Source organism: Pleurodeles waltl, chromosome 3_1 (assembly GCF_031143425.1).
Source record: "Pleurodeles waltl isolate 20211129_DDA chromosome 3_1, aPleWal1.hap1.20221129, whole genome shotgun sequence".
Lineage (NCBI taxonomy): Eukaryota > Metazoa > Chordata > Amphibia > Caudata > Salamandridae > Pleurodeles > Pleurodeles waltl.
In genome coordinates, this window is record NC_090440.1 from 1,864,650,459 (window position 1) to 1,864,663,457 (window position 12,999).

The window sequence follows — 12,999 nt, forward strand, 5'->3', positions numbered from 1 at the left end:
CTGTAATAACGCCACAACCTTGATTTGACTCTTTCTTCAGCGTTTGATATTGTAAACTAACATCTACTGCTTGCCAGATACTCCAATCTAGATGTAAGGGACAAAACGGTATCTTCGTTCACCAATTTTCTAGCAAGCAGAAGATCTCTACAGGTCACACTTTCTTCATACCTTTTTACATCAGACCAGTAACTGTAAAGTACCCAAGTGCTCCATGATAACACCTCTTTCCTTAAAACGTTGCGATTACTCCGTCTCATCGTATCCAGTCCTTAGCTTTTGATCTTTTTATGAATGCAAACAACATGCTAATTGTTTGAAAAATCTCAGGCAATGTTACAAGCTGCGCCTCTTATCTACATGGTGTTAAGAGCTGGATGTGCATCAATCCAACATATTCTTCATTTATTTAATAACCCTGCCTCATAAAGCACATAATCCTATTGCTTTTCTGTCCAAAAGATTGGACTATTGTATTGGCTGTATGTCATCCAAAGTATGATTCACAAACTTCAGCTACTGCAAAATTATGTTCTCAGATTCATGTTGAGTCCAAAATTAAGTAAGCGTATTTCTCCTGCTTTGGCCACTCCACACTGGCTATCAGTTAAGGAAAAAATAATAATTTAAATAATTTCCCTGGTGCTCATGGTCACACAAAACCTACATTACAGGAACAGAGAGACATGAAATTTTTTTTTTTACATCACATGACGTTTTGTGGAAGCAATGACTATCTTCACTGATCAGATTCTAACCTCTAAGACGATATTATTGAGAGCATTTCCTAAAACCCTGATCTTTGAGGATTCCTGACCAACAGTAAGGGCGTATTATGTACTGACTATTATACAGCCTTGATATTTAAAAAATCCATGAGGTATATCAGACCTGACTGAGACATCTTAACCTACATAAAGTCTTAGGCTTACATACCATAAAGGGCGAATTGTGGTGGCTGGCTGACTATCATCACTTGCAATAAAATAAAGAATTTACTAGCACTGTTTATATACCTTTGTGTATGGTTCTTTTCTTTGCATAAATAATCAACTATGAGTAAAGCTATCATACAGTTTATCGTAAAGACCGCTGGGTTAATACATTCCTATCAAGTCTAATTGTTAGGGGAGTAGCAGACACAGCTCCCATGCATGTTCTATAAAACTCGCCCACTTACCATTTACTAAACCTATTCAATATGCACTTATGCAACAACACCTGCTAGGTCTTTACATAGGATTAAGAATGCTCTATATTGCATAAAGAAATGTGTGTTTTTTTTTTTTTTTTTACAATGAAAGTAATATATCAATTGTTTGGATTACTATTGTAACTTTTGTATTGTGAGTTTTAAGGCTTTATTCAGCTGTACAGTACCATCTTCGAGCACACCTATCTAATGATAACATATATAAAGTAAGATCGTAATAGAGCAGAACTACCAAAGACAGTAATTTCACAGAACTGCACTCAGAGTAAATATTACGACATTTAGATTTAAATCAATGAATAAAGCACAGCAATTCACCACCATCTAAAAGTGGACAGCAACTTGAATGGCATACCTTTAAAACAAAACAAACAAAAAAATGCTAGTGCACTAATGAAAAACAAAGCACAGGAGATGTAACCGTTCTACACTTTATACCCCTTCAACACATCCCCCTAATAATCTTAAAAGAGAAAGATGAACCTGAAGAGCAGCAGCAATAACGGTCTACTGCACCATCTTCAAACCACGAAAGGGGAGGGACAGAGAAAAGAGATAGGTGGAGAGCATAAAGGGGTGGTGGTTTAGTTAATGGGTACATAAGAGGCAAGGGTGAAAGAGCAAGGAGTCATAAGCTCCAGATACCAAGTGGGCAGGCAGGGAAAGTTGAGGTCAGCTTTTTGAGATAGGTCAAAATATATATTTTTTACGTCACCAGTAGATAAAGGTGATGACTGGCGGGAAAGCAGTTAGAGAGGCCATTTCCACACTGTGTGAGGCTAGTAGAAACAACCTAATGAAACCTGGAATTATGGAACAGGCATAGTCAGGCGACAAAGGCAGGTGTTGGGGTGCAAGATAAGGTGGTTACTAGTAAAAAATGCTCAGTGCGGGTGGAAAAGCTTTCCAGCAGGTAAAGGTGCCACAGGAAGGGGCGTGACAGTGCAACTTAGTAGTTAGGTGGCTTCTGGGAGCTGATCGGGAGGCAGAGTCCCGCAAGCACATGGCCACAGCGTAGACGAGGCAGAGAAGGGCAAAGAGAAGACGATCCTCATTAGGAAGGGCAGATGTTTGAGTAAGAGCACTTACACCTTGCGTGATGGGCAGAAAGGAGGGATGAATGCTGCCACAGTACGATATGCAAGGAGTGATCTGCAGCTGACAGGAGTATGTCATCACTCCACATAATGTAAAGTGTAGTCCTGTCGATTCCCCACATTGTGCAAGGCACACAAAGCAGCAGGTCAGGCACAGATGTAATCATTTTAGGTACAAATTAATATAAAAAGGAACACAAGGAAAAAGGCAGGTCCAAAAAAGTATTGAAATGGAAATAATTGAAAGTGAATACACAGAGCCCATACATAGGAAGGTGGCACAAAGCGGCATAGGGTGTGCAGTGAGTATGATCACAGTCTAGGAGATGAAAAAGATGTTAAGGCATCACCAAGCAAAGGGAAAGATAGATAGTCTGCTTAGATGAAGAGCTTAGTGAGGAACAATTAGTAAGAGCTGGAGCGGCTCAAGGGTTTCAGGTCAAAGCAATCTGGGGGTTGCAAGACAGACGAGGTTGGAAACAAAGGTGAGCGATTGAGGGGTGTGGAATTCCTATCACCTGACACATATTGTTTGGGGTCAAGGGCAACAAGTTTTCATGCTTCTTTTGTCCTTGGGACAATAGGCCCAACCCCCTGCAGCACAAACCCCTTGGCTGCCAGTTTACAGAGAAGGGAACTGTCTGCACTTGAGGTAATGTGTGTTTCCATATGTTAATGCTGTTCGAAATGGTATTTATGGATCATTAATGAAAAGCCTTCATTATTACAGTGAGCGATGTGAATATAGTTTTAAGGTTGCACTGCACTACTGACAGTGGTTTCAGTAAAAACCAAAAACTAATTTTTAAAAAAGTGTACACATAGGTTTGAAATGTTTAACAATACGAGGTTAAGTATAATACTTCAAGAATGCTCTCTGACTAAACGCAAATGTTTGCAGATGCTTGTAAGTGAGAGGGGTGATTCCTTGCTTAAAAAAATAAATAATAAAAAAAAAAAAACAGTGTAACCATTTTCAACAGGATTAAGGAAAGCATGAAAATAAACAAGCACTGGCAAAACCAACTGATTCTGACTTATCTTTTTTTGCGAGTCTTTTGGTTTCGCCAATGTGTGTCTTGTTATGTTATGGCTTTTGTAACACTTTATTGTTGTGGGAGCTGCCAGGCCATCACCATTGCAAAACACTGGCAAAAAGAAAAAAAAATGTTTTTGATCTCAAAAAGCACACATTGCCACTGGTGGCGTGACAAAGGCCCTGCAGCCCCCCTCCAGGGGGCCCCTTCAGCCCAGAACCTGCCCTGAGTAAGTCAGTGAGTCGGGGGGGGGTGATGGCTCCTTGTCCTTTGCTGAGGGGAGTGGGGGGGGCTCCAGTTTCTTTACACAGCCGACTGCTACAGTAGTTCCTGGCACTGAACAAAACTACTTTGTGTGTAAATATGCTCCTTCTAGAAGAGCAGAATGCAATCACTCACAGTATAGCCAGCCAATAGAAAGAAAAGTTTAATAAAAACAAAATGTCTTTGTTAACACCAGACCTAATTAGGGACCCAATTCTTAAAGAAAGTCACAAAATGTTATATGTCTTTAAATTAGTGGCTTTCATGAATTGACAAGAACTTACAGAAGTAGACCAGGAAATCATACTCCTAGAAAATATATGTGAACTGTATATAAGCACAAGCAATTATGCATGTGTAGATTTGCTCATGTGAAAATCTATTGAGTTTTACGAGTTCATTTTCCCTCCAACCACTTTTTTCCCTACCCTGGAAGAACTTCTACTTCTTTCATAGTCAGGAGTAACATTTCCAACCTCTCCCATTATGGGAAAAGATTAGAGAAGAGCTGGTGAAAATCCTTAAAATATGCAAGTGAGTAGGTTTGCAGACTCAAAGACATTCCAGCCCTGGAACTACTGCTTACTGGTTCCTCCAGCCCTAGTATGTAGATCTGCAGAAAATAAAGAAATTGCTATAGTAGGGAATGGAATTGCATGTATTTAATGCCTACTATAGTGGTAGCCCTGGCATAATCAGAGAGGCTATTTTCAGAGCTCTTACACAAGGAGATTGCTGCCATAATTTGTTGCCGCACTGCATGGCACCAAAGGGACAGACAATTCGATTTGTTAATAGGACTAGCAGATTTAAGATGCAATCTGTCCCATGGACAAGTAGATATATTATTAAATTCCACGCCCCTGCGTTTGGTCAGCTTGCCGTCTGTTTTAGCAGAACTTTTTCCAGTAGAGAAAGCCTGGACCTGTTGGTCAATCATATAGGTGAATGTGATTTAGTGCAGCTAAACTGCTAACCCTCATTAAACAAATGAGGGGGGATGAACCGGTGATCAAAAGTCAATGATCTGGCACTTGCACTGTATGGAAGGAGTTTGTACCGAGAAGGCACTGAAGAGGGGCACAGAAGCATGCTGCTATGGACATGGTGAGAAAAAAGCTTAATAGAGCAATGAAGGTTTGCTGCCTGCCTAAGGAAACTGAGTTTTTTTTTCCTTCTCTTAAGCACATTAAAGAAGGTCGTTATTTATTTTGTGTGAACGGGCTACATTTATCTAATTTTGGTCAGGCCTATTTCACGCTCGAGTTGAGGGAGGTTTAACCAAAATTATGTAATGAAAAATGGTGGTGTGCTGGAAAGTTTTAATGATTTGACCTAAGTATGGAAGGGTAGGTGAGGCAGAAAAACAGTCCAGGCCTTTTTCCGTGTGGCGGTAATTTGAGGGTTCTAATGAACAGTCTGGTGCAGGCATATTTACCCACTGGAGAGGGAGAGCACAAAGGAGGGAAAGAGTAAGTTTAGGGCTTTGGACCAACAATAAGGGAATCTGCTTGGGGATGCTTGCTGGGGTGTGAAAGAATGGGGAATGCAAGGAAAAGGCCAGAATGAGAGAAGAGAGGAAAGAGGTGGAAACATATAGCAGTGTTATTGCAATGTTCACAAGCTGGGAGCTTAAGGTAGTGGGAATGACAGGAATTAGATGAATTAGTGAGGTTTAGTTGAAGACGTTTTCTGCAATTTTGTGAAATCATACTACAAACCTGTCTAAACAAAGCAGCCTTTTTTGCTATTGAAGATGAGTAGTGGTGTTGTGCGATGGAGGGGCCAGTGGCGCAAGATGAAATCCAGACTTGCCTAGATAACTTCTGGCAAATTACACAGGCCACAAGAAAGGGAAAGTGATGGGTGGAAAGTATGAAGGGGCGGGCTGTTAGAATATGGGTATATAAGGGGCAAGGAGTAGGCTCCAGTTAGCAGATAGGCAGGTAAAGCTGAGCACACACCCCTTATTATCACAGTTATTATTCAGTATCTATCAGAAGGTTCTTTACAGTTAAGAGGATATAACCTTTTGCCACAGTTAGGACAGGTTGTAGCTTTAAAGGGGCAGTAGGTTGGGGGAGGGGTGGAGAGGCTGGTGCTGGCACATAATGACGTGAAAGTCAATTCTTTGGAACAACACTAGGCTGCACAGGCTTGCTGGGTGTGGGGGAGATACTGAGGGAATGCACTGGAAAGGCTGGAATGGAAAAAGAAAGCTAAGAGGTGGAAGTGTATGGCTTTTTTTTGCTGCAATATTCACAAATTGGGAGATTAAGGGGGGGGGACTGGAATTTCATCTATTAGTTAGATTTGGTTGATAATGTTTCCTAGGTTTTGAAGTCACACTACAAACCTGTCTTAATAAAGTGGCCTTTTTCGCTAACAAAGGTTAGAAATGATATGTGGTGTTAATGCACGATGTGTAACATATTAACTGGTTCTAGTCAGCAAATCAAATAACTGCCCTGTAACACAAGCGAGGTCCACATTTCATTAACAGCCGATAGATTTTTGATAATTCAAAATCTGCCAATGACTTTATCATTTAGGTCAGAAGAGTCAGTGCAGATCCAAACTTCACCCCAACCACATCCAGCATACATACTACAGTCCCATGGCAGCACATTCATATACTACGTAAAAAACAGGGGCGCCTTCAGCCACCACAGGAAATGCATCACATATATTCAACTCGTCTTACATCAACATGTGCAGCACACATATGCTAACCCCATCTAAGCATCCGAATAGATCAATCAAACTACATACAGATGCTCAACAACGTAACAAGAAATCTTACAAAAACACATACCAGTCTTGGCCAAAAATGTGATTCTTGGGTGTTTAAGCAGCGTGTGCACATCAATCATGCAGGCAATGGTCGTGTGAGGTGATAACCGGAACACAAAGGGACATCCTGCACATGCACAGATCTAACGGGATCAGCACCTCCAGAACCTATGCAAGGCATAAAGTACCCGACTTTGTTTAGTCGCTTTGAACGCACGTCAAATCCAAGCACCCTGGCCTCAAGGAGCACTTCGGTTCGATCATCTCAGCCATGCCCTTTTATGAATACGTGGAACGGAAAGCAAACCTACACAACCGACTCGCAACCCCTTCCTCACCTTGTCATACCACCGGTACAACTTTTACAGCACAGCAACGGATCCCGTTTAGTCGCGCGAAGCAACGACAAAAACTCAAAACAGCGGAAGCAAAAAGGTAGGAAGACAGTAATGCAACGCGCTTGAATTTTCTCGCGCCCGCTTGCAATTGGCTACGGTCAATTTTCTAGATCCCGCCTCCTTAACTACGGTAGGGTTCGACTGGTAGAAATGAGACGCCTTCAATACGCCCAGGCCCCGCCCTCCTCTGATTCGATGGCTCGGATTGGGGACGCAGAACACAGGGGACGACCCAATGACTTGAAAAGTGAAGGCTCTTTAAATGGTGAATTTACTTGTCAGGTATGAGGAATACATGACCACGGTTAATAATAAAAACATACAAATTGAAAGCACGAGAGGGAAGGGGGCTCAAGGTGGGAGTAGCTGGGGAGGGGAGAGTTATGTTTAAAACAAAAAGAGAGTGGTGTGGGCGGGTGAAGCAACGGACGAAATCGGAGGAGGAAAAAACACGGATAGTGACTTGTCGCTGAGAAGGGAAATGGGAAGCAATATAACTGGAGAGACAAACAGAAATAAGCATTGGTAGAACCAAGTTTCGCCTTCTGCTATGCTATACGGCATGATCAAACGTTGAAAATCAAACACACGACACAATGACACAGCTGTGCCGCACTGTAAGCGAAGGCACCTTTTTAAATTTCCCAATCGATGTTTCATCAAATAAAACAAGCATTTGCAAAGCAATGGGTCTTGCGTTTGCTCGAATGAGAGCTATTAGCAGTATTGTAACCCCCTAACCGGCCTTTTCTTGCCAAATAAATTAAAAATGAAAAGTAAAACAGTTTCACATAACTAACCAGACTTTTCTTGCCATATGAACTGAAAAGTAAAAGTTTCACATAAGCGAGCCGATGGCCATTGATAGCGCATCCAGTCTTTATAAATTACTTGTACTTGGACACGCTGGAGGTCGGTGAACATTTTAACCGAGTTGGGTTCTCCTCATCCAAGAATAGTCGGATCACTCAAATCAATAATCAATAACCATTATAACCAATACCCAATTCTCAATTAATAGATCAAATAACACATTAGGAATCAATAACAATCAGTATTTTGACGCACCATGACCTTTCAGTCATGAATAACCACACCTGTTTATTAATGGTTAATGAGTTTATTTTCCCTATATTAACAAAGCTAACACAATATGTATAAGTCTCAAAATCAAATGATATATGTATACGAATATTACCAGCTGTCCATAACGACGGAAGAAACGCAATCTTCGCAAAATCTGGATTATAATGCACTCGGTTATAGCAATGCAAATCACTAATATAAGTAACTGAATTTGACTAATTGCATACATCGGTCAGCATAACAAGATTTCAATTCAACATGGTTCATCATGTGAATACCTCAACTAACCTCTAATTAGCATTGGCATGTGGGGCTTCATGCAAAAACCGAATTTAGTTAACACAAATTTAGAAAACTTCTAGCTTGGGCCCTGTCAAAATAAGCAGTTGGTACCTAAGAAGGAAAACACAATGCATAATACAATTATCCTTTCATAATTACCAAATACAATCAGCATTCAAGGTAAGTCTTCGTCCTTCAGGTACCGGTTCGATCAGCATGGGGCAGATTTCAAAGGGGCAAAGTTAAAGCAAGTTTCCTTGCGGCAGCAAGGAAAATGGGGCAAAAGTTACTGCATGGGCAAGACGGGGCAAAATTAAAGTTAAAGTCTCTAGGGTGAGAATTCTTAAAGTCTCCTTTTCTGCGACAGAGAAAAGGCATCAAAGAGTCATTTAAAATGGCATCTTGAATCAGGCTTCAAAATGGCATCGTAGAAAATGGCTGACTTCTCTTTGTCCGGTGGGTTTAAGTAAGAAACGTTCCAAATTCTTCAAAGTCTTCCATTGGAGGGTTCATAGGGTGGCTTCCTTTTGACCAATGAATAGTCTCTTTCTCTTAGCACTCATTTATGCATAAGGTGTCCTTGGAGCCTTGGAACACAAGTTGCAACAAAGTTTGCCAATTATTTCAATATCAGAGCCTTTATTGTCTGCACCTGCAGAAACTGACTTTGCTTCAAAGGGGATGAAACTAGCCTAGCACGAAACCTTGAGATAAGTGTATTAGTCATTTCTACTTGAAAAATACAACCTTAAAGTAAAAGAATATGTCTTTGTTAATACAAGTGAAAACCACGCAGTTAAATTTGAGACCAGGCAACTAGGCCAAAGCCTCTGCTAAATTTAAGCTAAGCATATAACAGTTTCAACAAGAAAATCATGGAATACATTTGCAATTATGACGGATTACTACATTGTCAATTCTTCATGATTAATTAAGCTCGTTTATAATAATGGCGAACTACCTCGTGGGTACAATTTCCCACGTACGTTATTTTTCTTTGCTAAATTCACACTACTTTATACAATTTTGTTACATGATATATGAATATTTGTTAGTTTTTCTTTTTCTGCTTCATCACCATCACCATCAAACACACAAAGGGAAATAAAAGTTTGCTTGCAGTGAAACATATTGGCAAAAGTGCAATTATCCATGTAATCGGCAAAAGTGCAATTATCTATGTAACCGGCAAAAGAGCTATTACCTCAGTAACAGGATTGATGTCATGCAAAGCGCTTGACTACTGCCCAGAGAGATCGCACTGTGAAATAAAGAGAAAAGTAGTCCAGAAACCAAACGGAAAATATCGAGCTTTGTATTTTTTCAGTAGTTGGTCGGTGCACACGAGGAGGGCTAAATGCCGGAAAAGGTAGGACGTATGCATGCCTTTCACTAATGAACGCAAGCGGATTTTATAATGCAAGCCCACAAACCAATGAAAGTGACTGATGTGACATGGGCGTGGTTAGAAGCCCAAAGAGAGATTACAGCATGGGACGGAGTGCTTTGAGCTCGCCTCTAAAAGAGTGAAAATGAAATAGCCCAAAATAACTTTTATAAGCAGGAAGCATTGCAATCAATTGCAGCCTGGTCATCCCTGCTATATAGCTATACATATATATATATATATATATTTTTTAAAGACTAGTCATGGGAGGCAGCAATGGAGGGTTGGTGTGTGGGGGAAGCCACATGAAGTGGGAAGGGGAAAACAGCACATAAGAGAGAAACACAGGGGCAGGAGAGAAGAACACAAACAAGAAAGCAACAGTGCACAGGGGAAAGAGGCACAGGAGACAGCTTGCAATATTAGGAAGAGAGCAACACGGAGCATGGCGAATGCCAGAAACAGAGCAAGAAGAGTATGGAAAACACATGCAAAACGTGAGCAGTCGAAGGATAAAAAGCCAGCCAATCAGAGAGATGGTAAAGAGGCCATGCTTCAGAAGAGGTACAACAAAAAGATAGACAAGCTAGAACAAGGAAAGAAATCAAATAAGAAGCAAGCAAATTAGAGTGATTATAAAGCCAGCCAATAGTAAGTAATGGGCAGGCTGATAGTCCTAAGTAAGCTCTTGGTAAGCCCACAATAGGTCTTTTGCAACTGTCTAGTAGGCACCACCTAAGCATGCTCTCCCACAGAATGCAGACTAAAAATAATGAATTTCAGTGTACTAAACATGGTAGGAAAAATGGTCCTTTTTAAAAGTTGGAAGAGTGGGTGTACTTTTTTAGTAGGTTTTTTGACATGACGGCCAAAACAAAGGGGACGTGGCCAAGATGGCAGCCAAGACGCACTTTGAAGAGCTGTGCTCTGACCACCTGCCCTTCAACAACCTGTCTGCATTGGAGCTCTACTGTCTGTGCAAGGCCTGGCCCTCCCTCCCCAGGGCTCTCCTTAGGTAGTGCAGGTGTCCACTGAGGCGGTACTAAAGCTGGGAAGGTACAGAGTGAGATTGCGGCCAACCAAATACTGCAGCCATGGGCTTGAGTACTTCTGCACCTGGCAGGGAGCGAGTGATATGGCAGCTGAGGCTACTTCGCTCCTGGCTGGCCCAAACTGTAACTGTGGCCATATGCCACACCCCACCTTTCGTTCCCCTACACAAGGAGGGGTTGTAGGAGAAGCAGCATCAGCATGTTGTTGACGCGGGGGACGAAAGGGCTAACGCCTTCCCCCAGCACCGCCTCGAGGTGCGGCCCATCCAATGCCATTTGGCAAACCTGAGGCCTGGGAGAGCTTTCGGCAGACAGAGGTCCCTGGACTAGGACGTGATATGGGGACTCACCGGGAGCCTGCACGGGACGGGGGGCTCAGGAGCTTATATGAGTCCTTCCCTTTCTCTTCCTCTCTCTCCCCAGACTGGAGAACTTTGAGGAATATTCGAGTGGAGATCCTGACTGTTCCATGCCCACACAACGAGGGCATGGTGAAACTACAACCCCCTAAAGGAGGATGATGATCTTGGGGTTGGATCCCATTCCGCATCTGCCCCCTCCTCGACACTGGCAGGTTTGGATGGTGCCACAACCTCCAACATGCATGCACAGGCAGGGAGGTTTGATGAGCTATTGCAGGCCATCAAGGGCGTGAAAGATACGAAAGCTAAATTACTTAATAATAAATCTGTATTTACTAGTAACTAAGAATTGACATGAATTATGCTAATATAGAGGAAACAAGTGTTTTGGAAAATGTGCCTACCTAGGTGACAACCATGACGTGTACTATATTAATAGAGAAATAAAATATTAAGGCCCTCATTATGACATTGGCGGTAAATCCGGCTTACTGCCACGCTGTTTTGCTTTGCACAAATGACTGAGCTGAAAACAATCTCTGAAATGCACATCTTAGTTTAAAGAAGACATTTATTACTACTTCACCACAAGGTTCCTGAGAGAGGAGATTGGTAGGTTGGAGGCACACGTTTAAAAATAGTCACAGCTATGAAAGGAAAATATATCAAAGTGATTCTCAATTGCAATGTACACAGCAAATATATGTGATTATATTATAGCATAAGTGTCAAAGCAAAGAATACAAGTCAAAATTCATCACCGTAGGGCCTATCACTGCTCATCATCTTTCTCATGCCAGCAAGTTGATGACTCCTGTTGAACTGTGAGAAAGAGATTTTCCAGCCTTGTGGGACAGGTCAGGCAGATGACGTCCACTCCTAACTGAAGTCTCGGAAAATTCCCCTCGCTCCTGCCCAGGGACACCTTTTATAGATTAAATAATGAAAAAGCCTGCTGACAGGCCCTTCCCTCTAATAGTCAAAACATGCTGGCTACTGTAGGTCAGAGTTGGAAGAAAACAAGTGTTGAAAGTTTTCAAAGCTGTCTTTCCCAAGGCTGCACTAGAGAAAAACACAAAATATGTGCTTCCTTATCATGCTAGTGTCCGGTGAGAGAAAATACGAAAAACATAAGCTTAGTTTACCATGTGGAAAAACGCAGCTCATCTGCAATATCTCAACTGCAATGTATAATGCCTCGTTAAAGCCAATAGGCAGCTAAACCGAATACAAAATGTAATGTGCTACTGGTGAACATTGAACAACTAATATGCACAGTGGTGAAACACAAAGTCAGTGGTCAAACATACTTAATTTCAATACATCTCCACTCTCTAACCAATGACTTTTGTTTACTTTTCTCTTGTTTCAAAGAAAAAAAACAACAACATTATAAGCAAATCAGGTTTGAATGATAAAAGCAATCACTTTAAAGCAATGGAAGTGGATTAATGTATTGATCTCATAACCTTTCAAATCAGATACACCTACAATGAAAAGACTGAAGCTTATATACTCTGATTGGGATAATAACTGATTGAATAGTGTCTCTAAAATAGCAAGTTGATGTAGCATGAGTTCTACTCATGTAAAGGTACACAGTCCACCTGAAACGTTTGCTGCAATGTAAGTGAAAGTCAGGTTTCCACATGACAAACAGACAGCTAACTGGCAATGTTGCTTAGTTCCAGTGGAAGAATGTAATCAAACAAGTTGCAATGGTACTCTGTATTGATCCCATGTAGAACTTGAACCAGAGGCGGCAGTTGCACAAAATGGATCCATGGGGTTTGTACTTTAATCAGTCAAGTTCAGGTTGGGGGTGCGGTCCCTCCCCCGATCCCACATGCAAACACCCGAAGGGAGACCACACAGCACACTCATGGTCAGTGGCGAGTCGTAGTAGGATCGGCAAAAGAAAAAAGTATGACTTTTCTTGCAAATAGCATTTGACATCTGAAATGTGGCCTCCTTTTTCTTTTCCTTGTTTTATAATCAGCAGGACGTTATTGGGGCCCTTTGTTATGA

At 41.5% G+C, this 12,999-nt stretch overlaps 1 protein-coding gene across 1 annotated transcript in view; it reads right to left on the reverse strand.

The window, feature by feature from the left end:
• Positions 1 to 6,929, reverse strand: part of SGO2 (shugoshin 2) — a 266,669-nt gene extending 259,740 nt beyond the window's left edge. The window contains exon 1 of the mRNA XM_069225946.1: positions 6,743 to 6,929. The gene's annotated coding sequence lies outside the window, so the exon portion shown is untranslated. The remainder of the gene's footprint in view (positions 1 to 6,742) is intronic.
• Between the last annotated feature and the right edge of the window lie 6,070 nt (positions 6,930 to 12,999).